This window comes from Rhinopithecus bieti, unplaced genomic scaffold (assembly GCF_001698545.2).
Source record: "Rhinopithecus bieti isolate Rb0 unplaced genomic scaffold, ASM169854v2 scaffold_41082, whole genome shotgun sequence".
NCBI lineage: Eukaryota > Metazoa > Chordata > Mammalia > Primates > Cercopithecidae > Rhinopithecus > Rhinopithecus bieti.
Window position 1 is genome coordinate 2,355,681 of NW_016817890.1, and position 9,663 is coordinate 2,365,343.

The 9,663-nt window shown below is 50.6% G+C and overlaps 1 pseudogene; it reads left to right on the forward strand.

The window, feature by feature from the left end:
• The window catches only part of LOC108518152 (developmental pluripotency-associated protein 2 pseudogene), a 21,369-nt pseudogene extending 13,101 nt beyond the window's left edge, over positions 1-8,268 (forward strand).
• The last annotated feature ends 1,395 nt before the right edge of the window (positions 8,269-9,663 follow it).

Consider the following 9,663-nt stretch of genomic DNA (forward strand, 5'->3'; position numbering starts at 1 on the left):
GTTCGTACCCGGAATCCTAGCACTTTGGGAAGCCAAGATGGAAGGATTGCTTGAGCACAGGAGTTCAAGACCAGCCTGGGCAACATAGGGAGACCTCATCTCTACATAAAAAATAAAAAATAGGCCAGGTGCAGTGGCTCATGCCTGTAATCCTAACACTTTGGGAGGCTGAAGCAGATGGATCACCTGAGGTCAGGAGTTTGAGACCAGCCTGACAAAATGGAGAAACCCTGTCTCTCCTAAAAATACAAAACTAGCCGGGCGTGGTGGCGCATGCCTGTAATCCCAGCTACTCCAGAGGCTGAGGCAGGAGAATCGCTTGAACCTGGGAGGTGGACGGTGTGGTGAGGCGAGGTTGTGCCATTGCACTCCAGCCTGGGCAATAAGAGCAAATCTCCGTCTCAAAAAATAATAATAAATAAATTAATTAAATTAAATAAAAAATAAAATCAGCTGGGCCTGGTGCCTCGTACCTGTGGTCCTAGCTACCGAGGAGGCTGAGGTGAGAGGATCACTTGAGCCTGGGCAGTTGGGGCTACAGTGAGCAGTGATCGTGCCACTGCACTCTAGCCTGGGTGACAGAGCAAGACCCTACCTAAAAAAAAAAAAAAAAAAAAATTGATGAAGCACAAGTAAAGTGCAATAAAATGAGGTATGCCTGCACTCGTTTTGTTTGCTGTGCACAAGTTGTTAAATATCTCAAATTACTTGCCATCATTCCAATTTAAAATTAAATTAACAACAAAATAAATAAGATTTTAAAAATACAACTTTCCAGCTTCTTTAAAAACATGGTGGCCGGGCGCGGTGGCTCACGCCTGTAATCCCAGCACTTTGGGAGGCTGAGGTGGGAGGATCACGAGGTCAGGAGATCGAGACCATCCTGGCTAACACGGTGAAACTCCATCTCTACTAAAAATACAAAAAATTAGCTGGGCGTGGTGGCGGGCGCCTGTAGTCCCAGCTACTCAGGAGGCTGAGGCAGGAGAATGGCCTAACCTGGAAGGAGGAGCTTGCAGTGAGTTGAGATCGCGCCACCGCACTCCAGCCTGGGCAACAGAGCAAGACTCTGTCTCGGAAAAAAAAAACAAAAAAAAAACCATGGCCACCTGGGCCCACATTCCTGCTTTGTAACCATCAGCAGGAATGGAGTAGCCACCTCTTTTGCATGAGGCTAGTTTGTCAAACTGCCATAGTCCCCATTGTCTGAACTCCTTACTCATTTAACTTCCTTATGCTACCCAGCTGCTCCTATGGGCATTTGAATTTGGACCTCTAATTTCACCGTTTCACAAATGGAGGGATCCATGCCCCAGAAAAGGGGAGGCTTCCCAATTCACACAGCAGCTTTGTGAGAAGCTGAGTTCCAAACCTCACCTCACACAGCCCTCATAGACTTTGTGCCTGGCTTTTTTTTTTTTTGAGATGGAGTCTGACGCCCAGGCTTGGGACCCTCAGCCTCCCAAGTAACTGGGATTACAGGCACATGCCATCATACCCAGCTAATTTTTGTATTTTTAGTAGAGATGGGGTTTCACCATGTTGGCCAGGCTGGTCTCAAACTCTTGGCCTCAAGTGATCTGCCCACTTCAGCCTCTTAAAGTGCTGGCATTACAGGCGTGAGCCACCATGCCCGGCCCCTCATAGACTATTATGAGTGAACTTGAATGTGAAGGGAGGTCCCCAACTCAGAACCGAGCTAACCGCTATTTTCCGAGCACCTCCCAATAGCTAGCACTGTGGTGGGCACATACACATTCACATCCCATGTGGTCTTCCAACAACCCCGACAGATCAGCATGGACAACCTCTGTCTCTCAGGTGAGTAACTCTGGTTCAGGGAGTTATGTGACTTTCCCAGGATCTCACAGCACGTTTGTGGCAGGTCTAAGCTCAAATCACTAGCTCTTAACATAAGAGTAGAGGAATCCACCACCTGCTCCCTTCCCGGGACACCCCCTCTCACTCCTGGTTGGATTTTCAAGGGATGAGGCTGGAGTCATCCCAAGAAATTCCTGGCTAAATTTCCCCTCTTCCAGGAGGATGCTGAGGTAGGGCAGCATGCAAGCCGAGCGAGGATTGTAAATAATATTTCCTATATGCTAGGCATGTGCTAGACTTTTTTCACAAGACTTATATCATCTTCTTTGTTCTATCTGCATTCTCTAAATTTTCCACAATGAATGCTTTCTACATCCTGCACAAGGAATTGTTAGACCTAGGCCTGGACGATTCTACGGAAGGTATGGAGATGCTGGGGTCAGTAACTCCATTTTGCAGTTAAGGAACCAGGCTCACAAGGATTGCCCACGGTCAGACAGCTAGTAAGTATGACTCCAAGGTCTGTACTCTCTCAGTTCCACTGCTAGGCCTGCCTTTTGTTTTAACACACTGTTCCACAAAGGAGTTCAGGCAAGTCATAAAATACATAAGAGAAATGAAGCATTTATTTTGTCTGTCTTGTATAAATTTTATTTCAAAAGAATCAAATAATGAATGAGAAAAGTTCTTTACACTGAGCTAATGAATGCAAAAGAAGGAGAGAATTAGAAAATTATTTCGCAGTAGCTAATACAATTGAATCATTAGTGGATACTAAAACCAATAGGTGAAAAGTTGATGGGAAATTTTATACTGAAGAGGGCAAACCCACTGATCAATCAGTAAAAATGTCAACTAGACATATGTGTCTCCAGATGTGATGTAATAATAAGTTCACAGCACTGTTACCAATAAGGTATTCTTGAAACGCTCAGGGGGCCACGTGCAGTGGCTCACACCTGTAATACCAGTACTTTGGGAGGCCGAGGTGGGAGATCACTCAAGCTCAGGAGCTCAAGACCAGCCTGGGCCATATAGTGAGACCTCATTTCTACAAAAATATTAAAAAGTAGCCAGGTATGGCCGGGCGCGGTGGCTCACGCCTGTAATCCCAGCACTTTGGGAGGCCGAGGTAGGTGGATCACAAAGTCAGGCCTTTGAGACCAGCCTGGCCAATATGGTGAAACCCCATCTCTACTAAAAATACAAAAATTAGCCAGGCATGGTGGCGGGCGCCTGTAGTCCCAGCTACTCAGGAGGCTAAGGCAGAAGAATCGCTTCAGCCTAGGAGGAGGAGGTTGCAATGAGCCAAGATCACACCACTGCACTGCAGCCTGGGCGACAGAGTGAGACCCCATCTCAAAAAAAAAGTAGCCAGGTGTGATGGCGTGCCTGTAGTACCAGCTACTTGGGAGGCTGAGGCAGGAGGTCAAGGCTGTAGTGAGCCATGATTGTGCCACTGCACTCCAGCCTGGACCACAGAGCGAGACCCTGTCACAAATTAAAGAAAGAAAGAAAAAGAAACATTCAGGCATTCTTGAATCTAATTAAGCCTCTGGATCTAACTTTCAGTTTACTGGAAATACAAGGAGCAGAAAAATAAGGTAAAATACACTACCGAGTCTGGGTGCGGTGGCTCACGCCTGTAATCCCAGTACTTTGGAAGGCCAAGGCGGGCAGATCACCTGAGGTCAGTTTGAGACTAGCCTGGCCAACATGGTGAAACCACATCTCTACTAAAATTACTCAGGCGTAGTGGCAGGTGGCTGTAATCCCAGCTACTCGGCAGGCTGAGGCAGGAGAATTGCTTGAACCTGGAGGCGGAGGTTGCGGTGAGCCAAGATTGTGCCATTGCACTCCAGCCTGGGAGACAGAGCAAGACTCTGTCTCAAAAAAAAAAAGTTTTCAAAAAGTTATTTATACTGAGCTAATGAATGCAAAAAGAATGAGAGAATTAGAAAGTTAGAAAAAAAATACACTACTGGGGCCAGGAGCAGTGGCTCACGCCTGTAATCCCAGCACTTTGGGAAGCTGAGGCGGGTGGATCACGAGGTCAGGAGTTCGAGACCAGCCTGGCCAAGATGGTGAAACCCCCGTCTGTACTAAAAAAAAACAGAAAAACTAGTCGGGCATGGTGGTGGGTGCCTGTAATCCCAACTACTCGTGAGGCTGAGGCAGGAGAATTGCTTGAAGCCGGAAGGCAGAGGTTGTAGTGAGCCGAGATCACGCCACTGTACTCTAGCCTGGGCAACAGAGCAAGACTCCGTCTCAAAAAAGAAAAAAATACACACTGGAAAGCAATCAGCCAAATCTGGGATGTAGAAACTTTTACAGGACAAATATTGTGGTTTCTTCTACAACTCAATAGCATTAAAAAATGGAAAGAAAAGTGGAACTGATCAAAAGTTACTTAAGAGACACATCAACCAAGTGAAGTGTGTGGATCTTGTTGAATCCTGATTGGAACAAACCAACTGTTAAAGAAACTTGAGGCCGGGCGCGGCGACTCACCTGGAATCCCAGCACTTTGGGAGGCCTAGGTGGGCAGATCACGAGGTCAGGAGTTCGAGACCAGCCTGGCCAACACAGTGAAACCCCATCTCTACTAAAAATACAAAAAATTAGCCTGGTGTGGTGGCAGGTACCTGTAATCCCAGCTACTAGTGAGGCTGAGGCAGGAGAATTGCTCGAACCCAGGAGGCGGAGGTTGCAGTGAACAGAGATCGTACCACTGCACTCTAGCCTGGGTGACAGAGTGAGACTGTGTCTCAATTGTCTTTTTTTTTTTTTTTGAGACGGAGTCTTGCTCTGTCGCCCAGGCTGGAGTGCAGTGGCGCAATCTCCGCTCACTACAAGCTCCGCTGCCTCCCGGGTTCACGCCATTCTCCTGCCTCAGCCTCCCTAGAAGCTGGGACTACAGGCGCCCACCACCACGCCTGGCTAATTTTTTTGTATTTTTAGTAGAGACGGGGTTTCGCCGTGTTCGCCAGGATGGTGTCGATCTCCTGACCTCGTGATCCACCTGCCTCGGCCTCCCAAAGTGCTGGGATTACAGGCGTGAGCCATTGCACCCGGCGAGACTCTGTCTCAAAAAAAAGAAATTTGAACATGGACTAGGTATTAAATAATGTTAGGGAATTTGCATAAATTTTGTCAATTAGGTGTGACAGTAGCATTAGAGTTATGTTTGAAAAAAATTTTTTTTTTTTTAGACAGTCTCGCTCTGTTGCCCAGGCTGGAGTGTAGTGGCAAGATCTCGGCTCATTGCAACCTCTGCCTTGCGGGTTCACGCCATTCTCCTGCCTCAGCCTCCCATGAAAAAATCTTATTTGAGATTGATAAATGAAATAATTCAGGTGAATTGATATCATGTCTGGAATTTGCTTTATCATACTTGAGAGAGAGGAAAAAGTGGGGAGGTGGATGAAACAAGATTGGTAAAATGTTGATAATTATTGAAGGTGTGTGGTAGGTACATAATAATTTATTATTATTATTTTTTGAGACAAAGTCTCACTGTTACCCAAGCTGGAGTACAGCGGCGAGATCTCGGCTCATTGCAACCTCCAACTCCTGGGTTCAAGTGATCCTACTGCTTCAGCCTTCCAAGTAGCTGGGACTACAGGCACATGCAACCATGCCTGGCTAATTCTTGTATTTTTAGTAGAGACGGGGTTTCACTACTTTGGCCAGGCTGGTCTTGAACTCCTGACCTCATGATCTGCCCACCTTGGCCTCCCAAAGTCCTGGGATTACAGGTGTGAGCCACCATGCCCGGCCATGATAATTTATTATATTCTCTCTACTTTTATGTATGCTTGAAAATTTCCAAAATAAAAAGGTTTTATTTTTTTTATTTTTTGAGAGACAGTGTCTTGCTGTGTTTCCTAGGCTATAATTGGACTCCTGGCATGCACCACTGCATTGAACTTATTCTTTACTTTTAGCCTTAAAAAATATTTTTATTATACCAAGCCAGGTGTGTATCTATAGTCTCAGCTACTTGGGAGGTTGAGTTGGGAGTACTGCTTGAGCCCAGGAGTCCGAGTCTAGCCTGGGCAACATAGCAAGACGTTGGAAGGAAGGAAATTGGAACAAAAAATAATAAAGATATAGAAAAGTTCTCAGCTTCTTATCATCCAAAACAAAGAGGGAAACAAGAATCATGCTAACCAAGAGGTTTATAAAACCAACAAACCACCAGTTTCTTGTAATCATAAGGATTCTGGGGCCTGGTGTGGTGGTTCACGCCTGTAATCTCAGCACTTTGGGAAGGCTGAGGCAGGCACATCACCTGAGGTCAGGAGTTGGAGACCAGCTTGGCCAACATGGTGAAACCCTGTCTCTACTACAAATACAAAAATTAGCTGGGCGTGGTGGCGGGCGCCTGTAGTCCCAGCTACTCAGGAGGTTGAGGCAGGAGAACCGCTTGAACCCAGGAGGCGGAGGTTGGGGCGAGCCAAGATCGTGCCTGGGCACTCCAGCCTGGGCAACAAGAGTGAAACTCCGTCTCAAAAAATAAAAAAAAAAGTATTCTGGTGGTAGAAAAATTCCCACTCATTATGGCCTACTGGTTCACCAGTAGAAAGGCCACTCACCTGTTCTTATTTGACTATAATGAGGGACTGGAAAAGAGCTGGTGGCAACAGAAGGAGCAGAATGAGGCGGAGAAAGGTGGCCCTTACAGGATGGGGAGGAGGAAAGGCAGGGCATTCGGGGTAGAGGGCACAGAATGAGCAAGGCCAGGGAGGCTATTCTATTCTCACAAAAGGAAAAATAAACAAAATGTATAAAACCAGTCCCTTTCTCCCTACTTGCATACACACACACATACACACACACCCCCAATCCAACTCCAAAAAGCACCGAAAAAAAGCAAAAGCCTTTACCAAAGTTCTCTGGAGGACATTGCAAAGGGTTTACACAGCACATCTCACAGCAAGATGTCCATTCATTCATTCATTTCTGAGAGACAGAGTCTCTGTCACCCAGGACAGAGCGGCTGCTCACTGCAGCCTCAACCTCCTGGCCTCAAGTGATCCTCCCACCCCAGCCTCCGGAGTAGCTGGGACTACAGGCGGATGAATTTTGTTTATATTTTGTAGACACAGGGTCTCTCAATGTTGCCCAGACTGGACTCAAACTCCTGGCCTCAAGCAATCCCTCTGCCTCAGGCTCCCAAAGTGTTGATATTACAGACATAAGCCACACACAGAGCCCGGCCGAAATGTCCTTTCTTTACTTTTCTTTTTTTTTCCTTTTTTTGAGACAGAGTCTCACTTCTGTCGCCCAGGCTGGAGTGCAGTGGCACGATCTCAATCTTGGTGGCTCACCGTAACCTCTGCCTCCCAGGTTCAAGCAAGTCTCCTGCCTCAGCCTCCCCAGCAGTTAGGACTACAGGCGCGCGTCTCCACGCCTGGCTAACTTGTATTTTTGGCAGAGACGGGGTCTTGCTATGTTACCCAGGCTGGTCTCGAACTCCTGGCCTCAAGCAATCCGCCCACCTCGGCCTCCAAAGTGCTGGGATTAAAAGTCGTGCCTGGCCACTTTTACAGAAAAAAACTTTTCTGAGGGAAAAACACGTAGGAAGAATTTCCGGGTATTTCCAGGCCGAATGGAAAAACAGACATGACAAAAAAAAAAAAAAAGCCCCAGGACTCTGCACCTTGGTCCTATCCCTGTGCAGTTTGAGCTCTTCAGCCCTCGAAGTGCCCTTCTGGTCACCACCTGGTCCTCTTTTGCAAAGACTGCACGAGAAAGGAGCCAGCGGGGAGCTCTTTCTCCATGTGGCTTGAGGTCCCAAGGTTTCCCCAATGCCCAATCCTGTTGAAACTGAATATGAAGGAGGGGCTGGCTCTGAGGGACCCCCATCGCTTTGCCGGGTTTTCAGAGTGGGGCCCACCCTGCAGTTGTGGAGAGAGGGAGTCACGGAGTCCCCAAACCCTTGAAGGACAGACCTGGACCGTTCCTGGAATGTGGGAAATCAGTGCGACGGCGTATTGGGGCTGCATAAACCCGTCTCTAGAAAAACCATCGCCTACAGATCTGGCCCCCAGATTTGAGTCCCAGGATTTCCGGGCCGGTTCCAAGAACCTGGTCCGGAAAATGGGCGGGGTTCCTGTCTCCTCCCCTCTCGCCTCGGGCCGGTTGTGCACAGTACTTGGGACCCAAATCAGGACCCAATGCCAAGGCCGCCCATCCAGCGCCCAGACCCAGCTGGCCTTGTGCTCCCTCAAGCCACTCGCGGATGCTGGGACGCCCCTCCGCGTCCCGCGTCCCCCACCCCCATTTCCGCGTAGTCCTGGCTCCCGTCACCCCACGCGCGCCCCGCGGGAACCCGAGCCCGCAGACCCCGCCCTTCCAGGGCCCGCCCCCAGTGACGCCCCGCCCCGGCACGTGCGTGCGCGAGCTCTGCCCGCTTCTCTGGGCCTGCAAGGCGACCCCTAAGCGCAATACCCGGGATCCGCGGTCGGAGGGCTGGGGTGAGGGTGGCAGCGCTCAGGGAAGGAGGCGGAGGCAGAGGCCTCTTTTTTCCCCCGAGGTGGGGAGGGCCCCGAATTGGAGAAGCGAGGGTCGCACCGCTGGAGCTCACTCCCGCCTCCTTCCCCACGGGCCGGCGCAATTGGGAGCCGAACAGGACGCTCTTCCTGGGCTCGGAGCAGGGGCGGGCCCGGGTTGAGCCGAACCTGAGCAGGGGAAAGCTGTAGCTGGGGGCTGGCCTGACGCCCTCCAGGTGCGCAGCGCGTGACCTGCAGCAGGGCAGGGAGGCCGCTCAAGAGTTCTTCGAGGGTGGCGGGCGAGTCACGTGAGCAGGGGTGGGGGTCCGCCGGATAATGGGGGATGCGGGAGCCCGCTGGAGGAGTGGAGGGGCGCCCTGGGGAACGGCGGTGAAGCCCCAGCGACGCTCTCGGCCTGGATGTCCGGCCCGGTCCTGGTCGAGGTTGAGCTGGGCCGAGGAGCCCCATCGCGCGGGCGCTGCCTCCCAGGTGGGGCGCGGAGCTCGGCTCTGCGCCGCCACCGTGTGGCTGAAGGGAGGCAGCGCTGCTTGGTGCCAAGAGGCTCCTTGGGGCTGACGGCGGGGACCCGCACGGGGCACCGAGGAGCCTCTGGACGAACGGCTTTCGAGACCCTGTCCCCTTACGAGCTAGGGTCCAGGAGTGGGGTTGAGGTTGCCATGGCGACGGGTGCGCGGGCTGGTATCTTCCTCTGGCCGCTGTGGGGCCGGGGCGTGGACACCCAGCATCTGTCTCCATCCTGCTCACTGAATCAATCACCTGGTGTGTACGAGGATTTTCCTTCCCAAAAGCAACCAGGCCTCCCAACAACCAACCAGCCTTTTTTGTTTAGGGTTTCACTCTGTTGACCAGGCTGGTCTCAAACTCCTGGCCTCAAGCGATCCTCCTATCTTGGCCTCCCAAGGTGCTGGGGTTACAGGCGTGAGCGCCCGCGCCCAGCCCCAGCTTTCTTTTTTTTTTTTTTCCTGGAGTTCAGCAGTATGATCTTGGCTCACTGCAACCTCGGCCTCCAAAGTTCAAGCAGTTCTCCTGCCTTAGCCTCCCAAGTAGCTGGGACTTACAGGCATGAGCCACCACGCCTGGCTGAGTTTTATATTTTTAGTAGAAACGGAGTTTTGCCAAGGCGAGGCCGAGGCAGGTGGATCACGAGGTCAGGAGTTCAAGACCAGCCTGGCCAACATGGTGAAACCCCATCTCTACTAAAAATACAACAATTAGCTAGGCGTGGTGGTGCATGCCTGTAGTCCCAGTTACTCGGGAGGCTGAGGCAGGAGAATTGCTTGAACCCGGGAGGCAGAGGTTGCAGTGAGTCCAGATCACGCCACTG